General features: G+C 43.0%; 1 pseudogene; it reads left to right on the forward strand.

The window, feature by feature from the left end:
- Positions 1-10,402: 10,402 nt before the first annotated feature.
- LOC135272246 (tigger transposable element-derived protein 1-like) lies at positions 10,403-14,526 on the forward strand (annotated as a pseudogene).
- The last annotated feature ends 6,846 nt before the right edge of the window (positions 14,527-21,372 follow it).

Below are 21,372 nucleotides of genomic sequence, written 5' to 3' on the forward strand. Positions count from 1 at the left end.
CGCGGCCCAGTGACCCCCACCTGCACCCACCATCTACCTGCTCAGCTCCTGCACTGGCTGAAGAAGGCCTCCCTGCTGTGCAGAGGGCTCCACCGCACCTGGTCCACCATGGCAGGGCCCCCACACCGCCCCACTCTTGGCTCAGTCTCTGTAAGCACTTCCTCCCATTCTCCTTTCAAGACACCTGCACCAACTCTCCTCCAGCTCACTTAGTTATGCTCTCTTCTCATTACAATGGGAAGATTGAGGCATCAGGCTGGAAGCACCGCACACTCCCCTCACACACTATAAACCATGCCTGCCGCCTCCCCTTCCATCTTGGAAAATAAACATCCCTTCTCTGTCCAAGTCTAGCCTGTCCCCAGTGCCTGGATCTTCAGGGAACACACATCAGCCCCTCTCAACTGGGCATCATTAACACCTCCCCTCAATCTATAAACACCCTCAAGTCTCTTCTGCACTAAAGAGAGAGAGAGAGAGAGAGAGAGAGAGAGGGAGCCTCCCTCAACCCTTTTCCCTTGAGCTTTACCAGTGTCCTCCTTATCCCCTTTCACAGCCAAGCTTCCTCCAGAGGCATCTACCCTCATAGATGAACTTCCTCATTTGTGCACTTTCTCTGCGTCACCTGCAGCCTGACTTCATCCGCATTCACCCAGCACTGTTCTGAAGGTCCCCATGCATCCTCACGTTGCAATGGACTCTTTTCCATCATTCCTTGCCCTGGTTGCATTTGCAACCACCTTTCCTGATTTTCCTCCTGCTCCTCAGTCTTTTTTGCAGGGCTCTCTTCCCCTCCCCAACGTGGCAGTAATGTGCTGGTGGTCCCCAGGCTTCCACCTTAGGCCACCTGCTCTTCTCCCTCCACCTCCTTTCCTTGGAAGACCTTGGTTATTTGCAATGTTAGCTGGGACTCTTGCTGGTAAGGAACAGAAGCCCCCTGAAGTCAGCTGAAACCAGAAGGGATTATAAGGCTATAGGGAATCTCAAAACCCCAAGAGCAGATGGTCTCAGTGATACGAAAAGGAGGCAAGGAAGTACTGGGTAGAGAAGGGCAGGGTTCCTGGTGAGGACTCCACCCTCAGGCCTGTGCCCTTGGACCTAAGTTAAGACAAGCACCCCTGTTTTTGCACCCAAATGTTGCATTTTCCAAGATCACTCTGGCCCATCACACCCCCCATCCTGTGCCCATAAAAACCTGGGACCATAGCAGGCACACACATAAGCAGCTGGACATCAAGAGGAGCAGAAGAGCATACTGACAGACACCGCAAGTCATTGAGGCAGGACGATGCAGAATGCGGTCGTGAGCCTAACTCCACCAGAACACTAACTTCCCACTCCATCCCCCTTCTGACTCTCCATCCACCTCACTGAGAGCTACCTCCACCACTCAATAAAACCTTGGACTCATCCTCCAAGCCCATGTGTGATCTGATTTTTCCAGTACACTAGGGCAAGATCCCAGGATACAGAAAGCTCTCTGTCCTTGCCATAAGGCAGAGGGTCTAACTGAGCTGATTTACACAAGCCGCCTGCAGATGGCAAAACTGAAAGAGTGCACTGTAACACATAGTCACTGGGGCCTCGGGAGCAGTAAATACTCAATCCTAGACACTGCTATGGGGTCAGAGCCCCATGACCTGTCCTCTGCATGCTCCCCCCTAGAGGTTTGAGCAGCAGTGTACCAAAGAAGCAAGCCACACCCCTATTTCACACCCTGTAAGGGGGATAAGGGAACTCCTCCCGTTTTATCAGGGCATTGGGGACCAGCAGTCTCTACTATAGAAGTTCTTCCTTATAGCTGCCTCCCAGTCATCCCCACTATTGGTATAGATTCTGTTAGAGGCTACTTAAAGGAAAGTTGTGCCCTTTCTCACCCAACAGCAGAGCTGTGCTGGAGCTGACTCATACCAGATTACAAAAGCCAATAATTAAATTTGGAAGTATTTTGCAAGCCAGTTGGTAAACATCACTATTATTAAAAATTAAATTACATAAATTTATAATTAAAGAAGCTATATAGAAAAACAAAGGTAATAAATACACACACTAAATGTATTGCTTTCTAATTATTTTATTGCAATTCACTACTCTATGCTCTTAAGGTGATTTGGGTCTATCATAGGTATAATGGTAGGCTGCTGCATATCCCGCCCTGCTCTGTGTTCAGGGACATCGCATTAGTAGTTTGAAATTCATCATGGTGAGAGCATTTACACCACAGAAATCAGAAAACACAGCAAATTCAGGCTTGAGTTATCATCTTATTGATTATCTAGAAAAGGAATCAGCAAACTGTAGCCAATATACTATTTATGCACGTTGAACTAAGAATGATTTTTACACTTTCAAAATGCTGTAAAAATACAACAAAGGAGAATATGCAACAGAGACCATATAAGCCTCTCAATGCCTAAAATACTTACCAACTGGCCCTTTATGGAAAGAGTTTGCTGAACTCTGGTCTAGACATTAGAAAGAGATGGAGAAAATGTTAATAATTCATATTAGTAACATTTCCAGTCTATAACTGTTACATCATAACTCACAACAGAAGTTTGAGGAAATAGTTTTCAAGCATTTGAAATCTATTATCTAATGTAGCATAAGGAGGCACACATCATTGATAAACAGGTGAAATTCCAAATATGAATTGCTGAAGCTGAAAGAGGTTTAAATTTAATGACTATACTTTGAAGTCTGGGAAACAGTTTTACAGTAGATCCCATATAAGATTTAATGAGAATTAAACAGATCAATAAGACAGAAAATTAACAAGGATATCCAGGACTTCAACTCAGATCTGGACCAAGCAGATCTAATAGACATCTACAGAAATCTCCACCCCAAATCCATAGAATATACATTCTTCTCAGCACCACATTGCACCTATTCTAAAATTGACCACATAATTGGAAGTAAATCACTCTTCAGCAAATGCAAAAGAACGGAAATCATAACAGTCTCTCAGACCACAGTGCAATCAAATTAGAACTCAGAATTAAGAAGCTTCTTGGAAACTGAACAACTGGCTCCTGAATGTCAACTGGATAAACAATGAAATGAAGGCAGAAATAAAGACGTTCTTTGAAACCAGTAAGAATGAAGACACAATGTACCAGAATCTCTGGGACACATTTAAATCAGTGTCTAGAAGGAAATTTATAGCAATAAATGCCCACCAGAGAAGCAAGGAAAGATCTAAATTCAACACCCTGTCATCAAAATTGAAAGAGTTAGAGGAGCAAGATCAAAAAAACTCAAAAGCTAGAAGAAGACAAGAAATGTCAGAGCAGAACTGAATGAGATAGAGACACAAAAAATCAATAAATCCAGGAGCTGGTCTTTTGAAAAGATCAACAAAATAGACAGACTGCTAGCCAGATTAATAAAAAAGAAAAAGAGGAAGAATCAAATAGATGCAATAAAAAATGATAAAGGGGATATCACCATTGACTCCACAGAAATACAAACTACCATCAGAGATTACTACAAACAACTCTGCACATAAACCAGTAAACCTGGAAGAAATGGATAAATTCCTGGACACTTGCACCCTCCCAAGCCTAAACCAGGACCTTGAACAGACCAACAACCAGGGCTGAAGTTGAGGCATCAATTAATAGCCTACCAACCAAAAAAAGCCCGGGTCCAGACGGGTTCGCAGCTGAATTCTACCAGATGTACAAAGAGGAGCTGGTACTATTCCTTCTGAAACTATTCTAAACAATGCAAAAAGAGGGAATCCTTCCCAAATCATTTTATGAGACCAACATCATCCTGATACCAAAACCCGGAAGAGACTCAACAAAAAAAGAAAACTTCAGGCCAACATCCACGATGAACATAGATGCAAAAATCTTCAATAAGGTACTGGCAAACCAATTACAACAGCACATCAAAAAGCTTATCCATCACGATCAAGTAGGCTTCATTCCAGGGATGCAAGGCTGGTTCAACATACGCAAGTCTATAAACGTAATCCACCACATAAACAAAACCAAAGACAAAAACCATATGATCATCTCAATATATGCAGAGAAGGCCTTCGACAAAATTCAACAGCACTTTATGATAAAAACTCTTAATAAACTATGTATCGAAGGAACATATCTTAAAACAATAAAAGTTATTTATGACAAACCTACAGCCAATATCATACTGAATGGGCGAAAACTGGGAAATCTGGCACTAGACAAGGATGTCCTCTGTCACCACTCCTATTCAATATAGCATTGGAAGTTCTAGCCAGAGCAATTAGGCAAGAAAAAAAAATAAAGGGTATTCAATTAGGAAAAGAGGAAATCAAATTATGTATATTTAGAAGACCCTATCATCTCAGCCCAAAATCTCCTGAAACAGATAAGCAACTTCAGCAATATCAGGATACAAAATCAATGTGCAGAAATCACAAGCATTTCTATACACCAATAACAGGCTAACAGCCAAATCATGAGCAAACTGCCATTCACAATTGCTACAAAGAGAATAAAATACCTAGGAATACAACTAACAAAGGATGTGAAGGACCTCTTCAAGGAGAACTACAAACCACTGCTCAAGGAAATAAGAGAGAACACAAACAAATGGAAAAACATTCCATGCTCATGGTTAGGAAGAATCAGTATCATGAAAATGGCCATACTGCCCAAAGTAATTTATATATTCAACACTATCCTCATCAAGCTACCAATGACCTTCTTCACAGAACTGGAAAAAACCACCTTAAACTTCATATGGAACCAAAAGAGAGCCTGCATAGCCAAGACAATCCTAAGCAAAAAGAACAAAGCCAGAGGCATCGTGCTACCTGATTTGAAACTATACCATAAGGCTACAGTAATCAAAACAGCATGGTACTGGTACCAAAAGAGAGATATAGACCAATGGAAGAGAACATAAGCCTTGGAGGCAACACCACACATCTGCAACCATCTGATCTTTGACAAACCTGACAAAAACAAGCAATGGTGAAAGGATTCCCTGTTTAATAAATGGTGGCTACTGGCTAGCAGTGTGCAGAAAGCAGAAACTGGACCCCTTCCTGACACCTTACACTAAAATTAACTCCAGATAGATTAAAGACTTAAGCATAAGACCTAACACCACAAACACTGTAGAAGAACTAGGCAAAACCATTCAGGACATAGGCATAGGCAAGGACTTCATGACTAAAACACCAAAAGCATTGGCAACAAAAGCCAAAATAGACAAATGGGACCTAATTAAACTTCAGAGCTTCTGTACAGCAAAAGAAAGAATCATTAGAGTGAACTAGCAACCAAGAGAGTGGGAAAAAATTTTTGCAATCTACCCATCTGACAAAGGGCTGATATCCAGAATCTACAAAGAACTAAAATAGATTTACAAGAAAAAAAACAAACAAACCCACCCAAAACTGGGAGAAGGATATGAACAGACACTTTTCAAAAGAAGCCATATATAAGGCCAACAAACATATGAAAAAATGCTCATCATCACTGGTCATTAGAGAAATGCAACTCAGAACCACATTGAGATACCACCTCACACCAGTTAGAATGACGATTATTAAAAAATCTGGAGACAACAGATGCTGGAGAGGATGTGGAGAAATAAGGACGGTTTTACACTGTTGGTGGGAGTGTCAAGTAGTTCAACCATTGTGGAAGACAGTGTGGCGATTCCTCAAGGACCTAGAAAGAGAAATTTCATTTGACCCAGCAATCCCATTACTGGGTATATACCCAAAGGATTATAAATCATTCTGTTATAAAGACACATGCACACATATGTTCATAGCGGCACTGTTTACAATAGCAAAGACTTGGAACCAACCCAAATGCCCATCGACAATAGACTGGACAAGGAAAATATGGCACATATGCATCACGGAATACTATGCAGCCATAAGAAACAATAAGCTCGTGTCCTCTGTAGGGACATGGATGAATCAGGAAACCATCATTCTCAGCAAACTGACACAAGAACAGAAAATCAAACACTGCATGTTCTCACTTACAGGTGTGTGTTGAACAATGAGAACACCTGGACACAAGGAGGGGAGCATCACACACTGGGGTCTGTTGGTGGGGGCAAGGGAGGGACAGCAGTGGGGTGGAGAGGTTGGGGAGGGATAACATGGAGAGAAATGCCAGATGTAGGTGACTGTGGGGATGGAGGCAGCAAACCACATTGCCACGTGTGTACCTATGCAACAATCTTGCATGATCTGTACCCCAGAACCTAAAGTACAATTTAAAAATAATTAAAAATATATATATTTAATGACAATAATTTCTGTGAGAAAGAGCAGGTTGAGATGCAATTCCACTTGTCAAGTTATGGTTGAATCACAACCATCAGTTAGCCACAGATATGAGTTTGGCAAAAAAACAGTGAAAGAATTCTGAGAAAATCAACTGGCTGTTTAGAATTTATGATAAAGAATATTGTATAGTTTATTATTGTAAATTTGGTGTTACTCATATGGGTAAAATTTAGAATGAAATCATGTATGTATAAATACATGTACATTTTTGGAGACTTGGTTATTAAAATTTTGCTACCACAGTACTGCCCAGCAGCCCTTTCAATACCCCGAAGCAGGAAGCTCCATCCCTCCTTCCAAAAAAGGCCTGGTTTGCTCATGTCTGCCTACAACCAGCCCGCTCGTACCAGGGACCTCACCTCCGCTTTTCCCTGCTCCCTTTCTCTAGAACCCCTACCTTTCAGAATTTCGACCTCTGATCTGTTGTATTTTTGCTTTTACGTTTTCCTTCTCTGTCTTTTTCTTTGCCTTTCTAGATACTCCCTCAGCTTTATCTCATAACCCCTCAAACTGAGCTTTTTATTTATGCTCTCAAACGTTTAACATCCAAGAGTTCTTTACTTCCCTTATCATTTCTTGTCATGGCATCCTCTTCTTTTTAATGGATGCAGCAGCTTCTCTTGGCTCTGAAAATATTAATGATAGCACATTGATTTTAAGTTTTTATCTCCCTGGCTAGTCTCTGCTCCTGCCAAGTAGCTTGTATCTGTTTCTTTCATTTTGTCTCTATCTTTTCTCCTGGAAGCTTTCCTTGGCTCTCTCATTATCTTTGGCTGTCTTTATGTAACGCATTATTTTAAAAAAAAACTAAAAGATTCCTTGAAGAATTGGCTAATTCCTGGTCTGGGGCTGGGAAAGTAGTAGATGAGGCCAGAACGTCTCTCTGTGACAGAAAGTGCTCAAAGAATTCGGGACATACACCAAAATGACACAAGAGCCAGCTTGAAGGGGCCTCCTCCAATGGGCAAACATAGAGCAAATTGAGCATAAACATATATATATGTGTTTATTTTATATATATGTTATATATATATAACACCATCTGATCTATATATATAACTATGGCTCTTGGTTGAAATAAAATCCAAGAGTCCACATTGATATAACTTAACAAATAAACATATGGAATGAAGGTGTTTGGAGAGCCCCCAGCTAAACTGAGGTTCCAGTGCCAGAGCGGCTAGCCACCAAGCCCTAATGGGAAATGAAGGGGGACTGGATGTGGGTGTTTACAGTGTGTCTTTCACAGGATGCTTCTTTTAGCTGGCAGTCGGCCTAATGCCTAATTGCCTGAATTGTGACCCGGGGGGTCCCTCACACAGGAAACTTGCTTATTCTGCCAGATGCATAGACCGCTGTGGCTCCTGTCCAACCCGTGTCTGTTTGTGCCTGCCTGACCATCACTGCCTGACCAGGCTCTGGGAGCCTGACCGTGTGTTCTCCCTGGTAACCTGGGAAAAACACAGCCTGGGGCAGCCCCTGGTTCTTTGGATGCAAGGCACAAATTCAATGCACCACCACAAAAGGAAACAAATTCAAAGATTCTTTACTTGCAGATCCTGGGCAGGGAGGGAGCCACGAGTTGGGAGAGTCGTCCTCCATCACCCGGTCATGCGAAGCAAGAATGAAGAGTCAGGCAGAGGCATGGCAACTAGCAGTAAATATAAGGGAATAGGGTGTGGGTCACTTTAAGTTCCCAGGGAAATGCTTTAATGGTCTCTTTAAAGGAAGCAGCAGGAGAGCTGGGAGCCCAGTCGGTAGGTGGGGGAGATGTGTCTAAATGCTAATCCCTGCCCACTAGCTTCAGCCATTTGGGTGTGGTGTAGAACTGGAAACTGTCCAGGGTGACTGAGCCCTGCTTCTGGTATCAGAAAGTGCAACTTGAATGCCAAATGGATGCTGAGGCAACATAAAATTCTAAGAATGGGCTACAATCCACCCCTTGCTGCCTCCGCACTATACTGTAAACGTAAAGCATGTGAAGTTGAGCAGTGGTGACCTAGTGGCCTTCAGGGGAAAGAATGGTTGTAGTGGTTATGTTTGGAGATGCAAGGCAGGATCTTGTGGTAGAAAGCTGGAGGGGCGGGGAGTAGGAAAAGACACCAACGAGTGGGTGGTCCTCTCCCCAGGAGGCCGAGGGGTTGGCTGATACAGGGCTGGTCCTCCTGGGGAAAGCAATCATCTCCATTAATTGCAGTAACCTGTATTGGAGTTCCCTTCAGGTATGGAAGTGTGGGCATGTACATCTGAGCAGAGAGCAGGAAATATACCAGGATCATGAGCCAAGGTTAAGCAGACAATGAGTTCAGAAGAAGGGGAAAAATGTCTGTGTCCATTTATGTCTTAGAAGTGCATGGGCATCGCTGGGTGGAGGTTTAGCATAAATGGTAAAGTTGCACAGGGGGCGAAGTCACCCCAACGTTGAGGTCTCTGGTTGGGGAAGTCTCCAGCGTCCTCTGAGGACATCATCTCCAGCAGCAAGGCTTTAGGCCAGAGCAATGTCATCTAGGATGTGGGACTAGAACCCAATCCAGCTAATGCGGCTTCAGCATTTTTCATGTTTGGTTGAAACAGTGAGGTCTACTGAAGGGTGTGGGCATCTGGATTGTAAACCAATGAAAGCACCCAAACCAGTAATGTTCAGACCAACAATCAACAAAATAGTGTGCATCTGTACCTGGCAGGGTTTTGTTTTGGGAGGAAGTTTAGGTTACAGTGGGTCCCCTATCAGATAAGCAGCTCCCTGGCCTCAGGAGTATGTGTGCCTTTAATCAGGCCTCTGACCTTTGTGGGATGGGAGTGAGATCAAAAATGTAGAAAAAAATAGGTTAAAGCCTAGGGCTAACCAGAGAACTTTAGATGTGTATTTGTTGTATTGGAATTTGAAAAGGAGTCTTTTGAGGATGTCACTATGTTTTCCATTAAACCGACTGTTTGGGACCTACTAGGGACATGAAAATTCTATTGAATGCCTCCTCTAAGAGCACAGCGTGTCCATTCTAAGAAGTGAAATGTATTCCTTGGTTCCTGTTAGAAATGTCTGCAACTCTGAAGGGGATAAGGAGCATTCGAGTAAGGCCTTGCATTATGGCCTTAGTACATGTGGTAATGCTTGATTTTGACTTATACTTTGGGCATCTATGAAGCAAGAGATTCCAGAGTTTTGGGGGATTTGGGGGCATTTTTTTTACCTTGATGGGGACAATTTTTGGATAATGGCCTAATCATTTATGATAAATGTGAAGATGGGATTGTTTGTTGGTGAGGGCATCTAGTGCTAAGATGACTGCCTGAAGTTTGGGGAAGTGTGTTGTTTCTTGGGTCCTGTCCTTTATTAGGGATATCCTGGCTAAGAGATCTGGCGAGCGGGTGGTCCTCTTACTCGCCGAGTCATAGGACCTCCACCAAGCTCCATCACCTATGAGAGCCTCAGTACCATTCATGTAGTCTACGAACTGCTATTACTGTTCACTCAGTGAATACCAATACTGGGGGGCTTTCCAGGTACTCAAGGGGCATGTTTGGGGGTGACCTCCTCTAGCACCCTGGCATCTGGCAAGGGATTGAGGACAAGGGAAGCCGCCCCCTTCTGTAGGAGGAATATCCAGAGGGCCAAGGTTTGGCTCCATCCTGGCTTAGAGAGGTCTCAGCAGCTGGGCCCTCTGTAGGGGTGCTGTTTCCATGACCCAAAGCATAATGAGCAGCTGGGCACAGAGGGTCACAGGCTCAGGGTCTATGAGAGCCTCTATGTCCAAGAGAACCCAGTAGGTAGCCGATCATTTATTGCTTCAATGATGTGTGGTACAAGGCCAAAAGGGACAATATGTTGCATCAAAAGCCCTGGTACAACTAACGGTCACCATAAGTGGTCCAGAGATTCCAGAAGGCATTACAGAAGGTTGCCAAAGTCTCCACAGAGAAGGAGTTTTTTGAGGACACTCACAGGAGTGCCTGTTGATTTTAGTTTAGAAGTAAAATTTGTAAAGGAAGAATATGTTGCCACCAGAACCCTAAAAGTACTCTAAATACTATAAGACATACTATAACCCTAAAAGTACTATAAGACATACTGACCATAAATATTCTTGATGCATGTATCAAACGAATCTCCTTGGAGGAGGACGTCCTCAATGCAATGTTGTACCTGTGCTTCTGGAGAAGGTGAAAGTCATTAAGATCTTGTCTGCAAAGACTGTATGTGATGACAAAGCTGTCCCCTGTAAATACCCTAAAAAGGTGTACTGTGACCCTTCAGAGGTGGAAGCAAACTGCAGCTAAGAGGCTGTTGAAATAGGCACTAAACAGAATGTTAGCCAAATCTTTAAAAACAAAATATATACCAGATGAGGACTGAATAAAGTTAGAAATCTTACTAATATCTGGTATTGGGTATAAGGTCCCTGGTAGATGGAACCACAGCACTGAGGTTGTAGTAATCCATCATAAAGCATCCTTTATTTGCTTTTTTTTTTTTCAGATTTGGAAACAGGGAAATATTAGGAACAGGGAAATGGAAAGTGGTATGGATACTCATCCCTTTATTGATTAGGTTTTACATAACAGATTTTAATACTTGAGGCCTTACTTTAACTTACACTGGGCCATATTAACTATCTTAACTTGGGATTCATGGAGTCCCATTTTATCAAGCCAATTTGTAAATGCCATACTTATTTTAATTATGCTTTATTGCTTAGTGTGTCAGAGCATCAATGTCTTAACACAGACTGTTTTATACCAATGGGCATATAACTATGAGAAATTTAGACAAGGCTATAGTTAAACTGGGCATATTCATTGTTTCTATTTTATATTTAGTTACCTTTTCAAGGTTATAGGGGCAGAGTGTTTAAGCTTAGTGGGATCCCCAGGTATATCTGTACTTTCAGCCCCAGTATTAGATTAAGTTCACGAATTGTTGTTAATCGGTGAATTTTAGCAAATATTAAAGTTAAATTGGGACCTATATTGTAGAAGCACAAATGCCAATCAGTACTCATTTTATCTTTGTTATGTAAATTCTTTAGTATATAAATTATAAATATCCAATAGAATCAAATATGGAATTATATCATATATACAATTTATTATAAACTATTTATATTAAAACATTTTACAAATAATTTATTTAATTACTTTTTATTTCCCCCTGTATCTAAGGGTTTGTTCATAAACCAGTGAGTAATCTAGGGTTAGCATTATGTTTGCTAGACCTGGAATTTACTCAGCACTTAAAGTTTAACGTTTTTCTTGAATTTGAAGCTGCCTAAAGCAACAGTCTCTCTCTCTCTCTCTCTCTCTCTCTCTCTCCCTCCCTCCCTCCCTCTCTCTTTCTCTCTCTCTCTCCCCCATCTCTCTCTCCGCTTTTATCTACCTGAAGCCAAAGTTCTTAGTTTCTGTCTCTAGTTGATAAGAGGAAAAGCAGGAGGAGGAAAGGGTCCCACTGCCTCCAGGAGAGAGCCTCTCTCTGAGACAGCCCCCCAACTCCTCAATATAATCAGTCCCTTTTTCCTTTTTTTCTTCAAATGAAATCTTTAGAATGCCTTATATTTCCAGATGGCTAAAATAAATATACAGACATACATCATTTTATTGTGCTCCACTTCATTGTGCTTCACAGGTACTGTGTTTTTTACAAATTGAAGGTTTTGGACAACCCTGAGTCCAGCAAATCTATCAGTGTCATTTGCCAACATCATGTACTCACATCATGCATGTCTCTATGTCACATTTTTCTGATGTTCACAATATTTTAAACTTTTCCAGGATTAATATATGTGCTATGTGATCTGTGGTTAGTGATCTTTGATGTTACCATTGTAATTGTTTTGGGGTGTCACCAGCCACACCCATATAAGACAGTGAACTTAGTGGATAAATGTGTGTGTTGTGACTGCTCCACAGACCCACCGTTTCCTCGTCTCTCTCCCTCTCCCTAGGCTTCCCTATTCCCTAAGACAGGACAACATTGAAATTAGGGCTGGGCACAGTAGCTCACACTAATCCCAGCACTTAAGGAGGCCAAGACAGGAGTATCACTTGAGCCCAGGAGTTTGAGACCAGCAGAACAAGACTCTGTCTCTGGAAGAAAAAGAAGAAGAAGGAGGACAAGGAAGGAGGATTAATAGCCCTACACTGGGATCAGGTGCGGTGGCTCATGCCTATAATCCCAGCACCGTGGGAAGCTGAGGCGGGCAGATCACAACATCAGGAGTTTGAGACCAGCCTAACCAACATGGTAAAACCCTGTCTCTACTAAAAATGCAAAAATTAGCCGGGCATGGTGGTGCATGCCTGTAATCCTAGCTACTCAGGAGGCTGAGGCAGGAGAGAGAATCGCTTGAACCCGGGAAGCGGAGGTTGCAGTAAGCCAAGATCATGCCACTGCACTCCAGCCTGGGCAACGGAGCAAGACTCCATCTCAGAAAAAAAAAAATAATAATAATAACCCTACAACGGCCTCTAAGTATTAAAGTGAAAGAATCACTCTCCACTCACTTTAAATCAATGCCAAGAGAGGAATAAGCTTACTGGAGAAGGTATGTCGAAAGCCAAGACAGGATGAAAGGCAGGCCTCTTGCAACAGTTATCCAACTTGTGAATGCAAAGGAAGAGTTCTTGAAGAAAATGAAGAGTGCTACTCCAGTGAACACACAAATAATGAGCAAGAAAACTGCCTTATTGCTGTTATCAAGAAAGTATTAGTGGCCTGAATAGATCATCAAAGTGGTCTCAACATTTCCTTAAACCAAAACCTAATCCAGAGCAAGACCCTAACCCTCTTTCATTCTACAAAGGCTGAGAGAGGCAATGAAGTTGCAGAAGAAATGTTTGAAGCTAGCAGAGGTTGGTTCATGAGGTTTAAGGAAAGAAGCCAACACCATGACATAAAAGTGCAAAGTGAAGCAGCAGGTGCTGTTGGAGAAGCTGCAGCAAGTTATCCAGAAGACCTGGCTAAGATAATTGATGAAGATGGCTACATTAAACAGATGCTCAATGTAGATGAAACAGTCTCCCGTTAGAAGATGCCATCTAGGACCTTCCTAGCTAGAAAAGAGAAGTCAATGCCTGGCTTCAAAGCTTCAAAGGGTGGGCTGATTCTCTCATTAGGGGCTAATGCAGATGGTGACTGGCAGTTGAAGCCAATGCTCATTTACTATTCTAAAAATCCTAGGGCCCTTATGCAGTGTGCTGAATCTACTCTGCCTGTGCTCTGGAAATGGAACAACAAAGCCGAGATGAGAGCACATCTGTTTACAGCATGGTTTACTGAATATTTTAAGCCACTGTTGAAACCTACTGCTCAGAAGAAAAGATTCATTTCAAAATATTACTGCTCACTGACAAGGCACCTGGTCCCCAAAGACCCCTGATGGAGATGTACAAGGAGATGAATGCTGTGTTGATGCCTGCTGACGCGAAGTCCATTCTGCAGCCCATGGAGCAAGGAGTAATTTTGGCTTCCAAGTCTTATTATTTAAGAAACATTTTGTAAGGCTATAGCTGCTATAGATAGTGATTCCTTTGATGGATTTGAGCAAAATAAATAGAAAACCTTCTGGAAAGGATTCACCATTCTAGATGCCATTAAGAACATTCATGATTCCTGGGAGGAAGTCAAAATATCAACATTAACAAGAGTTTGGAAGAGTTGATTCCAACACTCATGGATGACTTTTCGTGGCTCAAGACTTCAATGGAGGAAGTAACTACAGATGTTGTAGAAACAGCAAGAGAACCAGAAACAGAAGTGGAGCCTGAAGATGTGACTGAACTGCTGTAGTCTCATGGTCAGGCTTGAACAAATGAAAAGTTGCTTCTTACAGATAAGCAAAGAAAGAGGTTTATTGAGATGAGTCTACTCTGGTGAAGATGCTGTAAACATTGTTGAAATGACAAGGAATGATTTATTACTTTACTTAAACTTAGCTAATAAAGCAGTGGCAGAGTTTTAGAGGACTGATCCCAATTTTGAAAGAAGTTTAACTGTGGTTAAAATGCCATCAAACAGCATCACACACTACAGAAAAATATTTTGTGAAAGGAAGAGTTAATTGATGTGGCAAACTTAATTTTCATCGTATTTTAAGAAATGGCCACAACCACCCCAATCTTCAGCAACCACCACCCTGATCAGTCAGCAGCCATCGACGTCAAGGCAAGACTCTCCACCAGCAAAAAGATTACTGTTCACTGAAGGCTCTGATGATCATTAGTGTTTTCCAGCAATTAAGTATTTTTTTAATGTAAGGTATGTACATTGTTTTTTAGACATGGTGCTATTGCACACTTAATAGACTGCAGTATCACGTAACCATAACTTTATATGCACTGGGAAACCAAAAAATTTGTGTGACTTTCTTTTTTGAGCCAGTCACTTTATTGTTGTGGTCTGGAACCAAATACGCACTGTCTCCCAGATATGTCTGTATATATATTTTTTCTTTTCTCGCTCTTTCTGGATTTTTTCCTGTTAAGTTCCTGGTGGCATCAATTGACCTCTGTGGTGAGTGACCAGGAACACCTGGGGAAGAGATGCCTCACTGCAGACTCATATGCCGCTGTCTCCTGTTCCAGGGTGTGCCAGTCACTCCTCTGAAGGATCAGGGTCAGTGTCTACCACTACAATCATTCTTTTAAATTAGTGCTAGGGTTGGCTCCCAAACCCCAGGAGTGCAGCACTAGAGCGTTGCATGTTTACAGGCAGTAGCACTGAGTTAACCCTCGCAGCTTCCATGGGAGATTCGCATTTATCTAAGAGCTTTTTTATATCCTCTGGTGTCTCTAGTGGGGCAGGGATCAGGTGTTCAGGACATTTGTATTTGCCCATTCCAGGGCCAGTGATTAGACCCATGATACCCCCTGGAGTTAAGGATGAAAGGCGACAGCAGCAAAGAATGTGGCTACCTTCTGTAGGTTCCTGTAGGCCCCTGCAGGCTCCAACGGCACCTACTCCTGCAAGGCTTCATGAGGCCTCAGGTGAAGTCACCCCCATCTGAGGCTAGGGTTAGGCAATTTGATCATTTCACCCCACATCCACTTCACCAACACAGAAAAACCAGCATTGTATTACCCTCTCTGACTTTACTAAGGGGGAGTCCTTGTTCTGCAGGAGCCTGGGAGCTCGTGTCTCTATCACCGGCAAGATGGAGGTAGAGCACCACCATCCTGGACAGCTTGCTCTGGCTCAACACCAGGATTTCACCACCTATAGCCAGCACAGTCCTGACCACTAACAAGATCCTAGGTCGCTCAAACAGTGCACCTGGCACAAAGGGCTGCATGCCTTAAAGTAGTAGCCCAATGTCTAAGGACCTGATCCTAGGAAGGACAGGTGATGCCGCACAGGAAAACAGACCCTTCTTATACTGGGACCTGCCCGCAGAGCTGCAGGGAGTCCTGTGGCTCCAAGTGCTATTCACAGCCACCACAATTTTAAGAGAATCCCCAAGGCAATACCTGACAACAGCAGTGACACAGCAGTGCAAAGCAGCTACAGTTACTAGCAAGCAGTGGTTCCTTCCCGAAGGGACTGGGCCATCTGGGAGTGGCAGCTAGTAAGCCATTCACAGCTAATAGGCATTGTGGCGGTGTATACCCTGCACCAACACATCCCATCCTTCATGGCCAGTTGATTTAAGAGCCCCCAGCTAAATTGGGGTTCCAGTACCAGAGCTGCTAGCAATGCTGTTCTAACAGGAAGCGAGAGGAACTGGATAAGGGTGTTTAGAGTGTGCCCTTCACAGAATACAGGTTTTACCTGGAAGATGACCTAATGCCCATGACCAGGGGGTGCCTCACGTGGAAAACTTGTTTATGCTGGTAGATGCCCTTGCAGCTCTTGTATGGCCTGTGTCTAGTTTATATCTGACTGTCGCTCTGGCACCAGGAACACAACCTTGTGTTCTCCCTGGCATACTGGGGAAAACCCAGCCTAGGACAGCCCCTGCTTCTTCAGATGCAAGGCACAAATTCAATGCACCACCAAAATAGGAAACAAGTTCAAAGCTTCTTTACTTGCGGATCCTGGGCAGGGAGGGAACCATGAGCTGGGAGGGCAGCTCTCCAGCCCCAAATCATATGAGGCAGGAATGACAAGTCAGGCAGAGAGAGAAAAGCATGGGGCAATTGAGAGAAAAGCATGGGACAATTAGTGGTATATATTAGGGAATAGGGTGAGTCACTAAATTTACAAGCAAATGTCTGAAATTCCATTTAAAGGAAGTGGCAGGAAAGTGAGGAACCCACTCTGCTGGGCAGGAGAAATGTCTCAAAGAACTTCTCTCTGAACACTGGCTTGGGCCATGTGGGTGTGGTATAGACCTGGAAACTGTGTCAAGGGTGACTGAGCTCTGCTTCTGGTATGGAAAATTTAAACTTGTGTCCAAAATGAATGCAGAGCGCCAGGCACAGTGGCTCATGCCTGTAATCCCAGGACTTTGGGAGGCTGAGGCAGGCAGATCACTTGAGGTCATGAGTTCAAGACCAGCCTGGCCAACATGGTGAAACCTCAACCCTACTAAAACTACAAAAGTTGGGGCGGGGCCAAAATGGCCAACTAGAAGCAGGAAATTAGAGGCTCCTACCAAGAAGAACCAAACCAACATGCAAATCCTGCACCAGCAGCTGAGGTATCCACGTTGTGTCATCAGGACTGACGAGGCAGTTGATGTGACCCATGGAGAGGAGGGAAGAGCAGGGTGGTGTGTGGCCCCCCCGAGAGCCACCTGGGGCAGGGGAGCCCCTACCCTCAGCCAAGGGAGGCAGTGAGTGAGCATGCTACCCATCCGGGAAAACCAGCCTTTTTACCTGGAATTGCGTAACCCTCGTGAATATCCCACTCATGAGCCCACGCCACCGGGGCCTTGGGTCCCAACCATGGAGCCACATATATTCTGAATAGCCACTCAGCTGGAATCTGCCTATGACCACCAAGTTGGGCTGGGGGGGGTAGCCATTAGCAATGCTGCTGCCTGCTGTCTAAGCCATCTGAGCTCCTTGGCCGAGGGGTGGCAGCCATCACTGTGGTTGCCTGAGACAACAGAGCTCCCTGAGGGAGGGGTGGCCATCACCACTGCTGCTACCTGCTGTCTAAGCCATCTGAGCTCCCTGGGGGAGGGGCAGCAGCCATCACCACTGCTGCTAGCTACCTAAGACACTAAGCTCCCAGGGGAAGAGCAGCAGTCATCACTGTAGCTGCAAGCTGCATTTTTCCCCGCTGGAGCCAGGGAGACTGGACAGCTTGGTCCAGGAGGTGTTCCCCACAGCACAGCACACTGGCTGTGGCAGGCTGTGGCCACGCTGCCCCTTCAGGCCGGACCCTATCTCATCCCTCCTCACTGGGTGGGGCCTCCCTGCAGGAACTCCAACAACTCCAACCAAGGACTCAGGGACAGAACTCATCCCCTCCATCAAGGGAAAGCCAAAGTCTTTCGTTAAATGGGTCCTGGTTCCCATGCCCCTCAACTGGGTGAGACATCCATCCCCCAACAGGGGTCACCAGACACCCTATACAGGAGTTTTCCTACTGGCGTCAGGTGGGTGTCCCTCGAGGTCAGAGATCCCAGAGGAAGGAGCAGGCACCCATTTTTGCTGTTCTCCAGCCTCCTCAGGTGACACCTCCAGGTGCGGGAGTGACCCGGATGAATAGAGCCTGAAATGAACTCCCGGCAAACTCCAGCAGCCCTGCAGTGAAGGGACCTATTGAAAGAAAAACAAACAAACAGAAAGCAACAACAGAAAAGTCCCCACAGAAACCTCATCCAAGGGTCAGCAGCCTCAAAGATCGAAACCAAACAAACTCATGAAGATCAGAAAGAAACAGTGAAAAAACCCTGAAAACCCAAAAGGCCAGAGTGCCTTTCCCGGATGGGTAGCATGCTCACTCACTGCCTCCCTTGGCTGAGGGTAGGGGCTCCCCTGTCCCAGGTGGCTCTCGGGGGGGCCACACACCACCTGATGATCACAACACCTCTCATGCAGGGCACAGAATTGGACAGAGGATGAGATGGATGAATTAACAGAAGTAAACTTCTGAAGGTGCTTAACAACAACTTCACTGAGGTAAAGGAGCATGTTCTAACCCAATGCAAAGAAGCTAAGTACCATGATAAAAGGAGCTGCTAACTAGAATAACCAGTCTAAAGAAGACCATAAATGACCTGATGGAGATAAAAAAATCACAGCACAAGAACTCCATGAAGCATACACAAGTATTAATAACCGAATCAATCAAGCACAATGAAGAATATCAGAGCTCGAAGACCAGCTTGCTGAAATAAGGCAAGCAGACAAGAATGGAGAAAAAAGAATAGTAAAAAAAAAGAACAGAACCTTGTAGAACTATGGGACTATGGAAAAAGACTGAACCTACAACTGATTGGAGTACCTAAAAGAGATGGGGAGAAAGGAACCATTTGGAAAATACACTTCAGAATATCATCCAGGAGAACTTCCCCAACCTACCAAGACAGGCCAACATTCAAATTTAGGAAATACAGAGGACCCCAGTAAGATATGAGAAGATCAACCTCAAGACACACAATCATCAGATTCTCCAAGGTCAAAATGAAGGAAAAAGTGTTAAGGGCAGCCAGAGAGAAAGGCCAGGTCACCTACAAAGGGAAGCCCATTAGACTAACAATGGATCTCTCAGCGGAAATCCTACAAGTCAGAAAAGAGTGGGAGGCCAATATTCAACATTCTTAAAGAAAAGAATTTTCAACCCAAAATTTCATAACTGGCCAAATTAAGCTTCATAACTGAAGGAGAAATAAAATCCTTTTCAGGCAAGCAAATGCTAAGGGAATTCATCACCACCAGGCCTGTCTTGCAAGAGGTCCTGAAGGAAGCAATAAATATGGAAAGGAAAAACCAGTACCAGCCACTGCAAAAACATACTGAAATACAAAGACCAATGACATTATGAAGAATCTGTATCACTAGTGTACAAAGTAACCAGCTAGCATTATGATGACAGGATCAAATTCACACATAACAATATTAACCTTAAATGTAAACAGGCTAAATGCCCCAATAAAAAGACATAGAATGGCAAATTAGATAAAAAGTCAGGACTCATCAATGTGCTGTATTCAAGAGACCCATCTCACATGCAAAGACATGCAGAGGCTCAAAATAAAAGGATAGAGGAAAATTTACCAAGAAAATGGAAAGCAGGAAAAAGCAGGGGTTGCAATCCTAGTTTCTGATAAAACAGACTTTAAACCAACAAAGATCAAAAAAGACAAAAGGTATTACATAATGGTAAAGGGATCAATTCAACAAAAAGAGCTAACTATTCTAAATATATATGCACCCAATACAGGAGCACCTAGATTTATGCAACAAGTTTTTAGAGACCTACAAAGAGACTTAGACTCCCATACAGTAATAGTGGGAGACTTTAACACCCCACTGTCAATATTAAACAGATCAATGAAATAGAAAATTAACAAAGATATTTGGGACTTGAACTCAGCTCTGGATCAAGTGGACCTGTTAGATATCTACAGAACTCTCCACCCCAAAACAACAGAATATACGTTCTTCTCATTACCGCATGGCACTTACTTTAAAATTGATCACATAATTGGAAATAAAACATTCCCCAGCAAATGCAAAAGAACTGAAATCATAACAAACAATTTCTCAGATCATGGTGCAATGAAATTAAAACTCAAGATCAACAAACTCACTCAAAACCACACAACTACATGGAAATTGAACAACCTGCTCCTGAATGACCCCTGGCTAAATAATGAAATTAAGGCAGATATGAAGAAGTTCTTTAAAACCAATGAGAACAAAGAGACAATGTACCAGAATCTCTGGGACTTAGCTAAAGCAGTGTTAAGAAGAAAATTTATAGCACTACATAACCACATCAGAAAGCTAGAAAAATCTCAAATCAACATTACAACTGAAAGAACTAGAGAAGCAAAAGCAAACAAATTCAAAACCTAGCAGAAGACAAGAAATAACTAAGATCAGAGTGGAACTGAAGGAGATAGAGACATGAAGAATCCTTAAAAAAAATCAATGAATCCAGGATCTGGTTTTTTGGAAAAAAATAATAAAATAGGTAGAATGATAGCTATACTAACAAGAAAAGAGAAAAGAATCGAATAGACACAATAAAAAATGATAAAGAGGATATCACCACTGACCCCACAGAAATACAAACTACCATCAGAGAATACTATAAATAGTATTTCTAGTTTATGCAAATAAACTAGAAAATCTAGAAGTAATTGATAAATTCCTGGACATATACACCCTCCTGAGACTAAACCAGGAAGAAGTCAAATCCTTGAATAGATCAATAACAAGTTCTGAAATTGAGGCAGTAATAAATGGCCTACCAACTCAAAAAAGCCCAGGACCAGATGGATTCAAAGCCAAATTCTATCAGAGGTTCAAAGAGGATTTGGTACCATTCCTTCTGAAACTGTTCATAATAATTGAAAAGGAGGGACTCCTTCCTAACTCATTTTATGAAGCCATCATCCTGATGCTAAAACCTGGTAGAGACACAACAAAAGAAGAAGACTTCAGGCCAATATCCCTGATGAACATTGATACAAAAATCCTCAATAAAATACTGGAAAATTGAATCCAGCAGCACATCAAAAAGTTTATCCACCATGATCTAGTCAGCTTTATCCCTGAGATGCAAGGCTGGTTCAACATATGCAAATCAATAAATGCAATCCATCATATAAACAAAACCAATGACAAAAAAACCCACATGATTATCTCAACAGATGCAGAAAAGGCTTTTGATAAAATTCAACATTCCTTCATTTAAAAATTCTTAATAAACTAGGTATTTATGGAACATATCTCAAAGCTATTTATGAGAAACCCACAGCAAATAACATACTGAATGGGCAAAAGCTGGAAGCATAAACCAGCACAAGATAAGGATGCTTTCTCTCACCACTCCTACTCAACATTGTATTGCAAGTTCTCCCCAGGGCAATCAGGCAAGAGAAAGAAATAAAGGGTATCCAAATAGGAAAAAAGGAAGTCAAACCGTCTCTGTTTGCAGATGACATGAT

The sequence above is a fragment of the Aotus nancymaae genome, unplaced genomic scaffold (assembly GCF_030222135.1).
Source record: "Aotus nancymaae isolate 86718 unplaced genomic scaffold, 86718_ANA_hifiasm-v0.15.2.pri h1tg000007l, whole genome shotgun sequence".
NCBI lineage: Eukaryota > Metazoa > Chordata > Mammalia > Primates > Aotidae > Aotus > Aotus nancymaae.